We start from the raw sequence: 18,937 nt of genomic DNA, 5'->3' as shown, positions 1-18,937 counted from the left end.
CTTGCTTGGCTAACCAAGTAAGAAAACCGCCTATATGGCTTATAGGATGAACAGCTTGGCTAACTAGGTAAAGACTCTAACCTCTAAAGAAGATGAGACATGCGAGGATAATAAATTAAAGCAAACTTCAAAGTAAAAAGTATACAATGGTAGCAATAAGAACAATAATGTTGCTATGGAAAAAGGACATCTTGGGTTTCTTAAGGTTAACATGGATGGATTGTCAATAGGGAGGAAAGTGGATCTAAATGCTTCTTTTATATATGCTACTTTAGCCCAAGCACGGGAGGACATGTTCGATAATCCAACCACAGGCATCACTTCCATTCGTGAGTGTAATATTTCTTTTTTATATTTTTTATTAGTAATGTATAATTTACTTATTTTCTATAAATTCGATCTTAAATGTTTTGATGTGAAACTATTGTTAGATCATTGTTGCACCTCAATCTAACTATTAACTTTTAGAATCAAGTGGTTTAAGATGACATAAACATTTTGATAATCAAGGTCAAATTAGTAGGACTAGGACAGTAATGAGTTGCATGGATAATTCCTTTCTAGTTTTAAAATGTAATTATGATTGTGTAACTAGGTTCGAGTGGAGAGAGTGAGCAATCAAAAAAGGCCACCAAGCTTTTAAATAGATCATCCGAATTTGTGCTCACTTATGAAGATAAGGAGGGGGACTTGATGCTCGTACGAGATGTTCCTTAGGAGTATGCACCTTTCATTTTGTTTTAAATGATTAAACTAGTGCAATATATTTATACTTATGTATATATGTTTTTGTGAATGAGTCTTTGTGTGTATATATGCACATATTTATGACTGATGTTTGTATATGCACTACTAAGCCCTAAATGGCATCCCATCAAATGACAAGACTAACCTTGTGGAAGAGTAGTTGGTCTATTTCGAGCAACATTTTAAGGTGTAGGAGCAATAGCTCCACTACTAGTAACGTAATATTAAACATTTTGGACCATGCTTTTAAGGCCTGTTTCATTCTAGTTCTTAGGTACTTTGGACAGGCAGAGGCCTTGTTGTTGGAAAAGACAATATTGTCTTTGGAAATTTAGATGGTAAACATATGTTTGTTGGTTTGTGTATAGGATGTTTCTCAACACAGTGAAGAAGCTTAGAATCATGAAGACATCGGAAGCTAATGGACTTGGTACCTAAGATTATTAATTATGAAGACATCGAAGTTTGGAAACGCCCAGATGATACGAAATTATATGTTAACTAATTTACTTAACACAATTATAAAAATCAAGAAAATGTCAAACAAGTAGAGGAAACCACTTTAATACCTATAAACAAAAATAAAGAATATATTTGCAATTGTACTAATTACTCTGCAATTATGTTTATGACTCATGGAATGGAACTGTGGTAAAAGTTAATGGAATCAGTATGTTCACAACGTTACATTCACAAGTTTCGTATACATTCAACCTATCAAAATACTATACTAATTTCAGTAGAGTCCTGTTTACAAATTGAGCATATCCATCCACGCACCTGTGCAAAGAAAACATTCTTCAAATACAATTGATACTAGTATGTTCACAACGTTACATTCATAAGTTTCATATATATTCAACCTATCAAAATACTATACTAATTTCGGTAGAGTTTTGTTTACAAATTGAGCATATCCATCCACGCACCGGTGCAAAGAAAACATTCTTCAAATACAATTGATACCAGTATGTTCACAACGTTACATTCACAAGTTTCGTATACACTCAACCTATCAAAGTACTATACTAATTTCGGCAGAGTCTTGTTTACAAATTGAGCATATCCATCCACGCACCTATGTAAAGAAAACATTCTTTAAATTTAATGGAACCAGTATGATCACAACGTTTCATTCACAAGTTTCGTAAACATTTAACCTATCAAAATACTATACTAATTTCGGCAGAGTCCTGTTTACAAATTGAGCATATCCATCCACGCACCTATGCAAATAAAACATTCTTCAAATACAATTGATACCAGTATGTTCACAACGTTACATTCACAAGTTTCGTATACATTCAACCTATCAAAATACTATACTAATTTCGGCAGAATCCTGTTTACAAATTGAGCATATTCATTCACGCACCTATGCAAAGAAAACATTCTTCAAATACAATTGATACCAGTATGTTCACAATGTTACATTCACAAGTTTCGTATACATTCAACCTATCAAAATACTATACTAATTTCGGCAAAGTCCTGTTTACAAATTAAGCATATCCATCCACGCACATGTGCAAAGAAAACATTCTTCAAATGAACAAATTAACATGCTTGGAACTTTACATATGGGTCCTCTATAGATTCAGAATTAAGAAAAAATACATTATGTACAAATGAAAGAATGAACATATACATGCTGTAGAAGTGAAATAATACGACGATCATCGCCTACTCAGTGCCGCAAGGAGATCGTCTCCGATGTCGGGGTGGTTGCCGTCTGCGTCTGTCCTCACCTGGCTGCTCGTCTGCGTCTGGCGTCTAGTCACGTCGATGTGCTGCATGTCCGTCGTCTCTGCTCGTAGGTACTGGATAATCTATCTCCAGGTGAAGTGGACGGGGAGCTATGTCATATGTAGTCTCTGGATGAGTCCGAGGTGGCAACCCGGGTGCGTCCACCTCCTCTGCATCGAGAGGGTCATCTAGTAGGTATGACATCGACGGGATCGCAGCAGAGTCAAATCAATAATCCTTCGGTCTACTGGAGGGTCATCTGAACTCGATGGACAACTAGAGGTAGCTGCTCGACCACCTCGTACAGGAGCTGCTCAACCACCTCGTGATGCCGGGGCCCAGCATGGGGTAGGGATCCGTCGCCCGTCCTCATAGACAATGTTCAAACCAGCTCTCGCTAAATCGCTCACAGTGGGGTTTGATGATAGTACGTCAACCTGGTGTAATACGTCAGCCTACAGCATAAGAAAATAGTGGTTACGACATTGAACTGTAATGTAAATGGTAACAAATTAGGTATGCGTTCGAGTATTTGTACGAGGCTCATGTAGACCGCCGCGGTCCTATCTACGAAGCGACGTGTGATCGACCTGTACCACGTGTAATACGGATCCTCCGGACCCATCGGGCCGTCTGCCTCCACTCCCTGTATGATGCAGTCTCGCCTATGTCCCCACATACTCACGTACATTGTGTGCTCGGCAGGCCAGTCCGTGTTCCCCCAACCGCGACCATCAATCTCGTGCAGGTCATCCCCACGTACATTGACCCCTGAAGTAGAGAAGCGGTATAGGATGCCCTTTCAAAAGCCAAACTAACGTATCACTCGGTCTGGGAGATTCCACTCGATAATATGAAAACATATGAGTAGCACTCGGGCAACCAAAAGGTTGGACCCAACTGCATAGTTAGTCGGTAGGTCGGCTAAAATGTCATCCGTGTATGGCGCCCATACAAACTGCGTGTAAACATATGGTAAATGTAAGAGGTGGGTAGGGATATCTACAAAGTATGCAAAATACGGTCAATACACATGACCAAGACTACCTCATGCTCCCGGTGCATGTCTAGCTCGAATCTGTACCAGGGCAACGTATGTTGTGCAACACTAGGCGCCAACAACTGATCCCTCCACCTATACAAAATAAAATGTAAGTGAAAAAGGTGTAACTACTAGTACGTATTACCACTCAATATTCGTAGCACTTATACAAGGAATGGATTGTAAGTGGAGTTACTAACCTCCACGCAAGTGGAGCTGGGTCAATCGGGCGTCCGTCCTGGTCCCTCTGAATAAGACACCGGAGACCGTGGTGCGTAGGAGCTAACGACGTGAATCTCTCCCATGCCCAAACCTACAATAAGCGGAGTGCTCCTCCGATCTGTGAGTGGAAAACATCAGCAGCGCGACACATTTCCCGGTACAGCCACTCTAACGTTGCAGAGCCCCAACTATACTGGCGTATCTCTGCTCACTCCGCGAGGAGTGGAAGGAACATCAAGTGTGCGTAACTCCCCGAGAGGTCGCAAAACAGCATCCCACATATCAATCACAGCATGTGGGCACGTGTGTGGCACGCTACTGTGTGATCATCGGCAGCTTCCGGGAGCTAGAGAAACAGCTCACCCTTGAGAAACCACATGCGAATGCGGGCACCAACAAGCTCACCATCTGGATGCACCACTCCTAACAATCTCTCGCACATGCGGTGGAATGCTCCCCCTTGACCGGCGCCTCCCTCTTGTACTGGTCCAACAGTACGACCAGTGACGGACATCCCATCAATCGGTAGCCCAAACAACACCGCGACATCCTGTAGGGTGATAGTCACCTTCCTATGTGGCAAGTGGAACGTGTGTGTCTCCGGCCTCCATCGCTCCACCAACGCGGTCACAAGATGCCAATCCAACTGGATATGGCAAATCTGATATATCCCATAAAAGCCCGTGTCCCGTGTCCAATCAACAATGCGGGGATCCGCGCCTATCCTCTTGTGTACGCTCCGAGTGCCCCCTCGGCAATATAAAACGTTAGCATGCGAATCGGTCCACGCCCGACTGGACCGGTGACGATTGCCCATAGTCAGTACACTAGGATCGGACGGCCCTAGATCGATCCTACAAACAAGACAACATAGTTAAAGCATCAACATAAAAACCATCAGATTTAGTATCCATCATGGCTACTTTTTCGGGTGGAACTGAACAGAAATCTCAGGTTTCATCGTAGATGTGTACAACTGAAAATATCTCACCTAGATTTTTTTCTCAAGATGCACTATTCCCCATTGATGAACAGAGTGACTGAATTGCTCTAAGGCAACCGATAGCATGGAAGGAGATGTGTTCACCGAAAAAGGAAGGTGGCCTGGGGATCTTATATTTGGAATTTAGGAATAAGGTTCTCCTTACCCGAGCCGAAGATCATGAATCTTGACCCAAATGGATGCGGCTGAGTTATTTTAAAGACTCGCTGTTTCGGGATGCAGAGGCTAAGCATGATGCTTCCAAACTATGGAAAAAAAAATAGTTGATCTTAAAAATTGCCTTGTTTAGAAGGAGGAAGTAGTATGGCAGCTAAAAACTTGTTGAAATTATGGGGCTACAAATAGGCAAATTTCTTCATATATTGCATATGGAACGTGTGTGAAACAAAGAGATAGAAGTAGTATGGCACAAAGATGTTTGGAAATGTGGTAGTATTCCTAAGCACCCATAATCTCGTGGTTGACATGTGGCAGCACTCATAATCATTCTTTCGCCCCTCTTATAGCAATTAAATGTGTAGGACACATCATTTAACCTATAAGTGATAGGTCAGTGCGAAGGTCCAGTTGCATCCCCAGGTTGTGTCCTTCTTGGACATCTCGTGTGATTATGTCCTTCTTGAAAACATATGCTACACGTTATATTTTTCCTACCTTCCCGGGCGTCCATCTCGTTGTGTATACGTGAGCTCCTAGGCCGACCTTTATGTCGAGCATATGCAGGATTTGCCTACAAATTCGGCAACAAGGAAGCTGACCAATATGCCTCATGCATAATTGGATGAAAATCCGCAGCATATGTCGCATAGTGCTCGATAGTGCTCCAATATGGCTCAACATACTGGTTTGCATTTAGCCGTGTCTCGGCACAAGCTACGAGAAGGTGAGAGCAGCGATAGTGTAAAGATTGCCACTTCCCGCACGAGCATTCACGCCTCTGGATGCTCAAAGTTTGGACATTATTTCCTTTATGGGGTCCCAACTGCGTGGTCGTGATGCTAAAAGTACCCCTAGACTGATTGAACGTCGTGACTCGATGTCCGGTTGCCTTCAGCTTCCTTCTTTCCATCTCTAGCAATATATGCGGAGTCAACGCATTTCCTCCAAATATTGTGTTACGAGCAGCCTCCCGTCGGCTATTGAAATAATGTGCAACGTGATAAAATGTTAGTTGCACAAGGGCTGTTATGGGAAGGCTACGAGCGCCTTTTAGGACGACATTGAAACATTCGACTAGGTTAGTGGTCATGTTCCCATACCTCTTTCCACCGTCGTGGCACTGAGTCTACATATGAGGAGGGATCTGATCGAAGAACGACTTTGCTGGCTCTCCACCCTCGTCGAATATCCTCTCCATCCATTTGTCAAATTTTCTCACTTGATGCTCCCTTCTCACTCGCTCAGCCATTTGCTTCAGATTGACACTTCGCACTTTCATATTATAGTTGCTCACCATATGTTGAAGGTAGAATCGGTGGTGCGCATGTGGTGGTTGCCAATCATGATTGCGCTGCACTGCAACGATAATCCCTGGATGCCGATCTGATACGAGGCAAATGTCGTCCCTGTCGGTAATGGAACGCAAATAATATAGAAACCAATTTCGTGTGTCGAGGCTTTCCTCTTGCACAATAGCGAATGCAAAGGAAAATATTTACCTATTTGCATCCGGGCACGTCGCAATAAGGAGTTTGCCCTTGTACTTACCATACAAGTGTGTCCCGTCCACACATATAATGGGAGGGCAGTGACGAAAACCCTGAATAGATGCTGTGAATGACCAAAATACAGATACAAAGGTTGCACTGTTCTCGCTACCTGGAACAGGAGTCGACCTCCACTTGACTATAGTCCCAGGATTGTACGCGCGCATCGCTTCCATCCACTTCAGTAACGTTTCATAGGATTTCTCCCAATCACCAAATACTTGGGTAATTGCCTTCTATTTGCCCAACCAAACCTTCTTATAAGAGATTGAATACCTGAATCGACGATTTATGAACTCCTTCAATGTAGCGATTGACGTCGACGCATCTCCCCTTATCATATTCACTATCTCCCCAGCAAAGAGGGACGACGTGATTTGGTTATGGTCTTGCGACAGAAGTTCATTCAGACACGTGTGCGGACCACCATATTGGGTGATTTCAAATAAACGGTGTATCATCCGATACATGGCACGCAATCTCCACACGCAATCGTGGTCCTTACACCTAGCAACCCATAAATCAAGGGTAGATCACACGACGTGGAAGTCATAGTGGGTGCGAGCATGATATATTCGCACTGCGGCGATCAGCTGATCCTTCGATCCGAAGAGCATCCCCTTACTCAACTCAGAGGATTCATCCCAACGAGTCACGCGTATAAGAAGCTCATCCACCGCAATTAAAACTACAGCATCTAGGTCAATATGACCGTACATCGGAAGCTCGCCCATGAATTGGGCGTCAAATGTTACGTCATCCGTGTCACGGTGGGGTAAGTTCACATCATCGGGTACATCATTTAACCCTTCATCCATTTCCTACTCGTGCATGTCTTCATCTTTAAGATGAACATCGTTTGTAATGTTCATGTCCTCGTCCAATGCATCATTCGCAATGGCGAACAACGATGCTGGTCCCGCACTCGGGACGTCTTTGCAACCTCCCTGCAGAAACGTGTCAGGAACAGGTGCTTCGTACGCCGACGGCTCGAATGATGATTCTAGATATTCGTTAAAATCGACCATAGACATAGCACGAACCTCCGCACTAACATCAAGGTGATGTGTTTGTTCGGTGTCTTCACCGACTTCATCCAATTGCTCCATAGGCGCGTCTGACTGCCTAACCGCGATTACACCCATTTGAGGAATGATCTCGACATACAATTGTACCATTAAATATGTCTCATCGACGCAGTGTGTGTCTAATACAATGCGCAGCCCATAATCATCAGATATGGGAACAATTTCGTAGAAGGCTATATTATTTAACACTCGCAAAGGGTATCTTGCGGTCACCCGCAATGCATATTGATTTGGATCAATATGCAAATATTTATATATCTTCGTATATAATTTATTTAATTTACACCTAGGGCCAATTCGAATAGGTCGAATTGGCGGACTACTATACCTAACACCATCTAATCAAGTTATGATGTCCCCCCTATATATAATAATACCGTCACTAGAGCACTGCTTGAGCTTCCTGCCATTTAGATCGGTGATCGGGAAATAAAAAAAATCTACACAAAACAAAATTATATGTATAAGTGATATGTGTTACTTATAGCTTCACGAAATAAATACTTTAGGTTTATTTCACCTTTCAAACTGATTATAACAATACTCAAATGATTAATCACCTATTCACTTTTATCGATATTATTAAAATATCCAAACAAATTTAACAATAAATGACAAGGAACATATAAACAGAACAAATCATTCACATGTTTTTGCGTGTTTGTATTCTCTTAGTTTGACACGTGCTTTCGTTTGTATGCCCTTTCTAAAATAAGTGCACCACTTGTTGATTAGCTTTTCATGCTCCATAAGTGTAGTAACCGGGAAAATAATAATAATAATAATAATAAAATAAAATAAAATAAAATTAATTAATTAAATTAACAAGTAAATGAATAGTATGATAAGGAAAATATATATATATATATGTGTGTGTACATATATATATATATATAAATAAGTTATTATGATATATATGTACATATATATATATATATATATATAAATAAGTTATTATGATTTATATGTAATATATATAAGTTAAAGGTATATATATATATATATATATATATATATATATATAAAGTTGTACAAGTTTCTCCAAGAAGTTTTGCCTTAATTAGTAGTTATTATGATATTAATATATATATATATATATGTAAAATTGTACAAGCTTCTCCAGGAAGTTTGCTTTAATTTTGGAAGTGCTCTCTCTCTCTCCTATGACTCTCTCTCTCTCTTCGATTTCGGACTAGTTTTACGCCGAATCGACAAACCGAAGCCACCACGATGCTCCTGGCGAAATTCTCTACAAATCTGCTAGAGCGGATCGTCAGGGAAACGAAGTTGGATTTTATCCCAAATCCAGGGTAAGACTTTATACTCAATATTTGGATTTTTAACAGTTGAAGAAAGTGATATACGCGTTGAAATATTAAAGTTTAATACTGGGAGTTTTCGTTTCCAGGGGTGTTGATTGGGAAATTAGGAATCATCCCTAAATTTAGGTAAGACTTTTTAAGTCGAATTTGACTTAGTGGTAGTTATAGAAAATGTTCTACATACGAAAATACTGAACTTTAATTCTACAAGTTTTCATTTTTAGGGTGTTGAGTTGAGAACCCTGCAGGTGCAGGGGAAATTTTCTTAGGGGCATTTTAGGAATCAGGTAAAGAGATAAACTAAACTAATTTTGTTTTGAGATAATTTCTTTATATATATATATATATATATATATATATATATATATATATATATATATATTTAGCATCTGATTTGCGGAAAATGTTTTATATTTGCAAAATACTATGAAAATGATCGTATGATTGAATATGTGAAAATCTGTTTGTGTGGCATGAGTATAAAATGTATGAAAAACTATTTTCTGGGAATGTGATTATGGCACGGGTTTTTATGATGGGAAAACTGGCGTACGGGCCAAGATATATTTATATGTATATGTGATTTGCCGGCGTACGGGCCATGTTACGTGGATGAGATTTGCCAGCATATAGGCTGTGCTATGTGATTTGCCGGTGTACGGGCCGAGTTATGTGATTTGCCAGCGTACGGGCTGTGCTATGTGATTTGCCGGCGTACGGGCTGAGCTATGTGATTTGTTAGCATACGGGCTGTGTTATGTGATTTGCTAGCGTACAGGCCGAACTATGATAAAATGTGTAGTTCCGGCGTACGGGCCGATGATTTTCATGAAATATGTATATGTGAAAAATGATATGATTGATTTGATAAATATTGATATGAGATATCCATGTATCACAATTTTTAGTATATGTATATGATATCAGAACCTAGTTGACTTAATCTAGGCTAGCACTTGCACGGTACCGTTGCTTTGTGTCCATGGTCCTCGTGATCATGATATCTATGTTAACGCCGCTGTACGGAGTGGTGTGAGATTGGATGGTCGATGTGGTTATTTTCAAGAAGTGTGCTGCTATCGCCCCTGGTGTACGGACCAGTCTGGGTAGACCCATCGGACCTACAGACTACTATTTGACTTGGCAGTGGTCGGCCAACCATTGTCAGGTCCCGCCTTCGGGCCACACAACCTAGTCATGTGGGGGTAATACATGACAACAGCCAGCTAACCTACTAGGATTGTTTTATGTTATTATTATTATGAGATGAGATATGTTATGAAAATGCAGTATGTTCTGTCATGTTTTGATTTATATATAAGTTTTCCCATATTTGATAAACAGTACTGAACATGTTATGTATGATATATGTTAAACACAGAATACTCATGTTGCCACACACTAGTATTAGTTTATTTCCCTTACTGAGAGGTGTCTCACCCCTAAATTTTACAAACTTTTCAGGAGCCCCTGATAGGCGAGCTTGAAAGCCCCGCTGACCTAATGCTGGATATTTGCCTTTTCTGAAGGGTAAGATTCTTTTTGTAGGGACAGTTAGATTTTGTGGAAAATGTCCCTAGATATGATTTTTGGGATGTATATACTGGGATACCGTGATTGTAGTAACTCTGGTGTTGTAATACACATTGTGATGTATGATATGATGGTATGTATATGATTATACATTTTCTGCTGCATAGGATTCTGCTATATGTTCTGATGTATCCCTGGTACCTACGGGTCTAGGTGGATTGTGACCTACTGAGCTGGAATGTGAGATGTGTGGTATTGATTTTATGATGATATTATTATAAAAAAAAATGTGGAAAATGAGCAGGTCGTGACAGCTGTTGCTAGGCTCTGTAGACTTTAGAGTGCAGTAGAGACAATACCAGAGTTTAGGAAATGGTTTGAGGTTTTGTTCTACAGTCTAGAAGCAGGACTTCCGTGGTAGTTTCTGTGTTTTTCCTGGGGTGACGATTTCAGGAAAACCATAGTAAGCTATTGTTGGGTTGTGTTCCTAGAATGTAGGACTGGCGATTAAAAATGAGTTAGAAATGTTGAGATAAGTGGTGAGGATAGGTGGGTAAATTATGAGGATAGGATTACTGAATTGCAACTGCTATTTTCCAGGATGGATTCAGAAGGAAATAGTGCCCATGCGAGTGGCAGTGATGGAGCAGGACCATCAAGTGTTGTTGGGACCGACTCTGATGCGGTATTACGTAGCGTGGCTCAGTAGGTTATGACTGAGATCGCTAGGAGTTCGAGGGAGCAGAGTGGTCCATCTGCAGGCCAGGGGTGCACCATAGAGAAGTTCACAAAGATGAATCCTCCAGTGTTCTCAGGCGGAGTTGATCCTGTAGCCGCTGAGAACTAGATACAGGAGACCGAGAAAATCTTGACCGTACTACAGTGTACTGAGGAACAGAGGGTCCTCTTTGCCACCTATAGATTGACAGGAGAGGCTAAAAGGTGGTGGACTGCGATGATACTATTGGAGCAGCAGAGGGTGACTCCGATAGCTATGACATGGGACTGGTTTAAAGATCTGTTCTTTGACAGATATTTTCCAGCTACTATAAGGGAGGCTAAGGTAGAAGAGTTCCTGAGTTTGAAACAAGGACAGCTATCCATCCAGCAGTATGTAGCACGTTTTATCGAACTCTCTCGTTTCACCCCATACATCGTTCCTAATGAGGTGAAGAAGGCGAGACATTTTGAGAGAGGCTTGAGGTGAAGTATATTCAAGCAGGTAATGGTGCTGCGGATCTAGGACTTTGCTAAGTTAGTCGACAGGGCAGCCTTGGTAGAGGTTGGTGAGCGACTTGATGCAGAGGAGCAGGGACAAAGGAAGAGATCTGCATCTACTGACTATCAGCAAGGTCATAGACTAGGCGAGTGGAGAAGAGGAAACCATGGCAAAGGACGGAGACAGGAGACGAGAGGACGCGAGGTGCAGACAGGGCAGGGTCCTCCAATCTGTCAGATTTGTGGTAGGAGGCACTGGGGAGAGTGTTGAGCTAGTGGTGTAATGTGCTATCACTGTAGTAGATCAGGGCATATAGTGCGAGATTGTCCTACCACACCAGATGCAGCTCCGGTGTGCTATTGCTGTGGTAGATCGGGGCACATGGTATGAGACTGCCCTACCCCACTAGATGCAGTTCCAGCTCCTAGACCACATCGAGGAGGCTATCAGGCACCACGTAGGGTCAGCAGAGGAATACGACACTAGTTAGGGTGTTTACTCTGACGCCGAGTGAGGCTAAGACATCAGGTGACGTAATGACAGGTATGGTCATTATGCTTTCTTTTAAAATTATTACATTATTTGATTCAGAAGCTACACACTCGTTTGTATCCTCGGGGTGTGTTAAATTATGTGGGGCTGAAACACAATCATTAGATGTTGAACTGTTGGTATCTACACCGACTGGGTCAGTAGTAAGATGTAGTAGGGTACTTCGAGATTGTCCAGTTGATATTCATGAGAAGGCTTTGTCTACCGATTTGATTGTGCTGGACATGCACGGGTTTGATGTTATATTTGGCATGGATTAGCTAGTAGCTAATTTTGCCAGCATAGATTTCCGTGCACGAGAAGTGATATTCAAATCTCTAGGGGAAGCAGAATTTAAGTTCGTAGGGTTGCAAGTACAATCCCCGCCTCAGCTAGTTTCAACTATTCAGGCCAAGAGACTATTACTGAGTGGGTGTCAAGGGTTTGTGGCTGTGGTGAAATAGATGTCAAAAAATGAATTGAAACTTGCTAACACGCCTGTAGTAAAGGAGTTTACAGATGTTTTCCCATATGAGTTACTAGGCTTGCCACCCGATCCAGAGGTAGATTTTTCCATAGATCTACTTCTAGGTACATCGCCTATTTCCAAAGTACCTTATCGAATGGCGCCAGTAGAGTTGGCAGAATTAAAAAATCAGTTGCAAGATCTGCTTGATAAGGGCTTCATACGACGCAGTGTATCACCGTGGGGAGCTCCGGTATTATTTGTGAAGAAGAAAGACGGGACTATGAGGATGTGTATAGACTACAGGGAAATTAATAAAGTAACGATCAAGAACAAGTATCCTCTACCCCGTATTGACGATTTGTTTGACCAACTCCAGGGTACAAGGGTGTATTCGAAGATTGACCTCAGATCCGGCTACCATCAGGTAAAGGTGAAAGCAGAAGACATCTCGAAAACGGCCTTCAGGACACGGTACGGGCATTACGAGTTTCTCATTATGCCGTTTGGATTGACGAATGCTCCTGCGGTATTTATGGACTTGATGAACAGAGTCTTCCACCGATACCTAGACCAGTTTGTTGTTGTTTTTATTGATGATGTACTAGTATATTCTAGGAACTATGAGGAGCATGAGACGCACTTGAGGCAGGTTTTGCAGACACTTTGGGGAAAGAAGTTGTACACCAAGTTCAGTAAATATGAATTTTGGCTTGAGAAGGTCGTGTTCTTGGGGCATGTTATATCTGGAGACGGTATTTCTATGGATCCTAGCAAGATTGAGGCAGTAGTGAATTGGGTTAGACTGAGAAATGTCCAGGAGATCAAGAGTTTCTTGGGGCTAGCTGGATATTACCGTCGTTTCTTTGAGGGATTCTCAGCTTTGTCAGGACCCTTGACATGACTGATGAGGAAGAATGTTAGATTTGAGTGGGACGACTGCTGTGAGCAGAGTTTTCAAGAGTTGAAGCAGAGGTTAGTCATAACACCAGTTTTGGTTATCCCATATGGGGGTGAGGGGTATGTCATTTATAGTGATGCGTCCTTGAAAGGACTTGGCTGTGTATTGATGCAGCATGGCAGGGTAGTTGCGTTTGCATCCAGGCAGTTGAAAGAATATGAGAAGAACTATCCTACACATGATCTTGAATTGGCTACAGTAGTACACACATTGAAAATTTGGAGGCATTACCTGTATGGCGAGTAGTGTGAGATTTTCTCCGACCACAAGAGCTTAAAGTATTTATTCACATAAAAGGAACTAAATATGAGGCAGAGAAGGTGGTTGGAGTTGATTAAGAATTTTGATTGTACCATTAGTTATCACCCAGGGAAAGAACATCTTAGCTGATGCGTTAAGCAAGAAATCCAAGGAGCTAGTGTTGGCGGCTATAGGGATCCAACATCCGATCATGATGGATCTGGAGAGACTCGGCATAGAGTTAGTAGAGAGTGATCTCCCAGTAAGTATTGTCATCCTAGTGGTACAACCTACTCTGCAAGAAAGAATTAAAGCAGCTCAAAAGGAAGATCCAGTATTAGCAGAGGTGATATGCAGAGTGCAGATGGGTCAGGGGGAGGATTTCAGTATTGCAGATGATGGAGCTTTGTGGTTCTGTTCCAGATTATGCGTTCCTGCCGATACTGAGATCAGGAAGACTATTTTAGAAGAAGCTCACAGATCTTTGTATACCGTTTATCCTGGTAGTACGAAGATGTATAGAGACTTGTGTGAAACATTCTAGTGGAGTGGCATGAAGAGAGAAATCGCCGAGTATGTAACCCAGTGTTTAACGTGCCAGCAGGTAAAGGCTGAGCACCAGAGGCCGGTAGGGTAGTTGCAGCCGTTATTCATCCCATAGTGGAAGTGGGATCATATATCGATGGACTTTGTGTCAGGACTGCCGACGACATTACGTGGCCAGAATGCCATCTGGGTGATTGTTGACCATTCGACTAAGACCGCCCACTTTATACCTATCAAGATCAGCTACTCCTTCAGCCGTTTAGCGGAGATTTACATTCAAGAGATAGTACGTTCTCATGGGGTGGCAATATCGATTGTTTCGGATAGAGACCCGCGATTTACATCACAATTTTGAAGGAGTTTGTAGGAGGCTCTGGGGTCTCAGTTATCGTTTAGTACGGCATTCCATCCTCAGTCAAACGGGCAGACTAAGAGGACGATACAGATATTAAAGGACATGCTCAGAGCGTGTGTACTAGACTTTGGCGGTAGTTGGACTCAGTTCATGCCACTGGTAGGGTTCGCGTATAATAACAGTTATTAGTCTAGTATTGGCATGACACCATTTGAGCCTCTGTACGATAGGAGATGTCGTTCTCCTTTGTTTTGGGATGAAGTGGGTGAGCGGCGAGTAGTGGGGCCAAAACTTGTGCAGCAAGCGTGTGATAAAGTTCGGCTTATCAGAGACAGGATTAGTGCAGCTCAAAGCCGACAGAAAAGTTACGCTGACCATTGCAGCAGGAATTTAGAGTTTAATGTGGGTGATCACGTATTTTTTAAGATAGCTCCGATGAAAGGGGTTATGCGCTTTAGGAAGAAGGGTAAACTTAGTCCTAGGTTTATCGGTCCATTTGAGATTCTAGATAAAATGGGACCGGTAGCTTATAGGCTAGCTTTACCTCTGGTGTTGTCCAGGATCCACGACGTATTCCATGTGACTATATTGAGGAAATACGTTCTAGATCCTTCTCATATCAGCAGTTATGATGAGTTGGAGCTTAGTGATTCACTGGGATATGAAGAGGTACCAGTACAGATTCTGGATAGGAAAGTACAGGAGCTACGTAATAAGAAAATTCCTCAGGTAAAGGTTTTGTGGAGGAATCATGCGGTAGAAGAGGCTTCTTGGGAATCCGAGGAGCAGATGGGACAGAGATATCCGCATCTATTCTAAGAAAGTTGATGGAATAAAATGTAAGTAGTTAGATAGTTTCTTTTGCAGGTACATGTAATGGTTTAATTAGTGTAGTATTTTAGTTTTAGGAGAATGGTTTTCTTTTGTATATGTAATCTTCTAAGACTTGAAATGTAACCACGGTATTCTTCCGCCATAAGTGAGGGTAGGTAATAAAATGAGTAGACCCTTTCTCCTGGTTAAAGGATGGCGAGTTACAGGAACAGTAAATTTCGAGGACAAAATTTTTTTAAGAGGGGACGAATGTAGTAACCGGGAAAAATAAAAAAATAAAAAATAATAATAATGAAATAATAAAATAAAATAAATTAATTAAATTAACAAGTAAAATGAATAGTATGATAGGGAATATATATATATATATATATATATATATATTGAAACATATATATAAAGTTGTACAAGCTTCTCCAAGAAGCTTTGCCTTAATTAGTAGTTATTATGATATTAATATATATATATATATATGTAAAATTGTACAAGCTTCTCTAAGAAGCTTGCTTTAATTTTGGAAGTGCTCTCTCTCTCTCTCTCTCTCTCTCTCTCTCTCTTTCTCTCTCTCTCTCTCTCTCCCTCTCTCTCTCTCTCTCTCTCTCTCTCTCTCTCTCTCTCTCTCTCTCTCTCTCTCTCTCTCTCTCTTCGATTCTGGGCCAGTTTTACTCCGGATCGACAAATCGAAGCCACCACGATGCTCCTAGCGAAGTTCTCTGCAAATCTGTCAGAGCGGATCGTTAGGGAAACGAAATTGGATTTCATCCCAAATCCAGGATAAGGTTTTATACTCAATATTTGGATTTTTGACAGTTGAAGAAAGTGATATACGCGTTGAAATATTAAAGTTTAATACTGAGAGTTTTCGTTTTCAGGGGTGTTGATTGGGAAGTTGGGAATCATCCCTAAGTTGAGGTAAGACTTTTTAAACCGAATTTGACTTAATGGTAGTTATTGAAAATGTTCTCCGTACGAAAATACTAAACTTTAATTCTGCGAGTTTTCATTTTCAGGGTGTTGAGTTGAGAACCCTGCAAGTGTAGGGAAAATTTTCTTAGGGGCATTTCAGGAATCAGGTAAGGGGATAAACTAAACTAATTTTGTTTTGAGAAAATGTATGTGTGTGTGTCTATATATATATATATATATATATATATATATATATATATATATATATATATATTTAGCATCTGATTTGTGAAAAATGTATATATATTTATATATATGTTTTATATTTGCAAAATACTGTGAAAATGATCATATGATTGAATATGTGAAAATCCGTTTGTGTGGCATGAGTATAAAATGTATGAAAAACTGTTTTTTGGGAATGTGATTATGGCACGGGTTTTTATAATGGGAAAATCGGCGTACAGGCCTAGATATTTTTATATGTATATGTGATTTGCCGGCGTACGGGCCATGCTATGTGGATGAGATTTGCTAGCTTACGGGCTGTGTTATGTGATTTTTCGGCGTACGGGCCGAACTATGTGATTTGCTAGCGTACGGGCTGTGCTATGTGATTTGCCGGCGTACGGGCTGAACTATGATAAAATGTGTAATTCCGGCGTACGGGCCGATGATTTTCATGAAATATGTATATGTGAAAAATGATATGATTGATTTGATAATTATTGATATGAGATATCCATGTATCACGATTTTAGTATATGTATATGATATCAGAACCTGGTTGGCTTGGTTTAGGCTAGCATTTGCACGATACTGTTGCTATGTGTCCATGGTCCTCGTGATCATGATATCTGTGTTAACGCTGTTGTACGGAGTGGTGTGAGATTTGATGGTCGATGTGATTATTTTCAAGAAGTGTGCTGTTATCGCCCCTAATGTACGGACCAGTCTGGGTAGACCCATCGGACCTACAGACTACTATTTGACTTGGCAGTGATCGGTCAACCATTGTCAAGTCCCGCCTTCGGGCCACACAACCCAGTCATGTGGGGGTAATACATGACAACAGCCAGCTAACCTACCAGGATTGTTTTATGTTATTATTATTATGAGATGAGATATGTTATGAAAATGCAGTATGTTCTGCCATGTTTTGATTTATATATAAGTTTTCCCATATTTGATAAACAGTACTGAACATGTTATGTATGATATATGTTGAATACAGAATACTCATGTTGCCACACATTAGTATTAGTTTATTTCCCTTATGGAGAGGTGTCTCACCCATAAATTTTACAAACTTTTGAGGAGCCCCTGATAGGCGAGCGGGAAAAGCCCCGCTGACCTAGTGCTGGATATTTGCCCTTTTTGAAGGGTAAGATTCTTTTTGTAGGGACAGTTAGATTTTGTGGAAAATGTCCCTAGATATGATTTTTGGGATGTATATACTGGGATACAGTGATTGTAGTAACTCTGGTGTTGTAATACACATTGTGATGTATGATATGATGGTATGTATATGATTATACATTTTCTGCTGCGTAGGCTTCTGTTGTATGTTCTGATGTATCCCTAGTACCCATGGGTCCAGGTGGATTGTGACCTGCTGAGCTGGAATGTGAGATGTGTGGTATTGATTTTATGATGATATTATTATAAAAAAAAAATATGTGGAAAATGAGCAGGTTGTGACAATAAGACTCTAATATGAGTTTTGTTAAGAAGAATAACACCTAAAATAAGATCAATTTTATGTAGATGTCTTTTAAAGGAGGCAACCTAGTAAATCTTCCGGCTTAACATCTTGATATTGCGTTAAAAGATCTTCCAACCTATTATGAACTATGAAGATAAATCCCTTTCTTTTAGCTATTAACGAGTACACAATTGCACTTCCTTTAAACATTTTGGACAAAGTTAAAATGTCATTGCCCTCTTTCTTTGGTATTCGAAAACTGCCACCTTCTTGGTAAAATTTTCCATTAATTAAACGAAATATATTTACTTTAGGAGATTTTTGAGTTAAATTCTTCTAAACACTAATTTATTTAAAACATACTTTAGATTTTGAAGCAAACTTTTTCCACATGAGAACAAATAGATGAATTGAAAGTCTAATGAATAAATGAACTCTAGAGTTTGGAACCAACTTTCTCACCTATAGACCAAATAGATGTATACAAAGTCTAATGAATCAATGAACTTAGAGTTTGGACCTAACTTTCCCACCAAGAAAATAAATAGATGAATTAAAAGTCTATGAATAAACAAACTTTAGAGTTTGGAGCTAACTTCAATTTCCACCAAGAAAGCAAATAGATGAATTGAAAAGTCTAATGAATAAACTCTTAAAACATTAATGTCTATTGATTTTCCCCATATGACATATACTTAGGATTTTTCCAAATTGGTACTTCAACTTAGAATCAAAAGAACTATGAAATGGTGCTCTTAAGCAATT

The sequence above is a fragment of the Malania oleifera genome, chromosome 7 (genome assembly GCF_029873635.1).
Source record: "Malania oleifera isolate guangnan ecotype guangnan chromosome 7, ASM2987363v1, whole genome shotgun sequence".
Taxonomy (NCBI): Eukaryota; Viridiplantae; Streptophyta; class Magnoliopsida; order Santalales; family Ximeniaceae; genus Malania; species Malania oleifera.
This window is presented reverse-complemented; position numbering follows the sequence as displayed.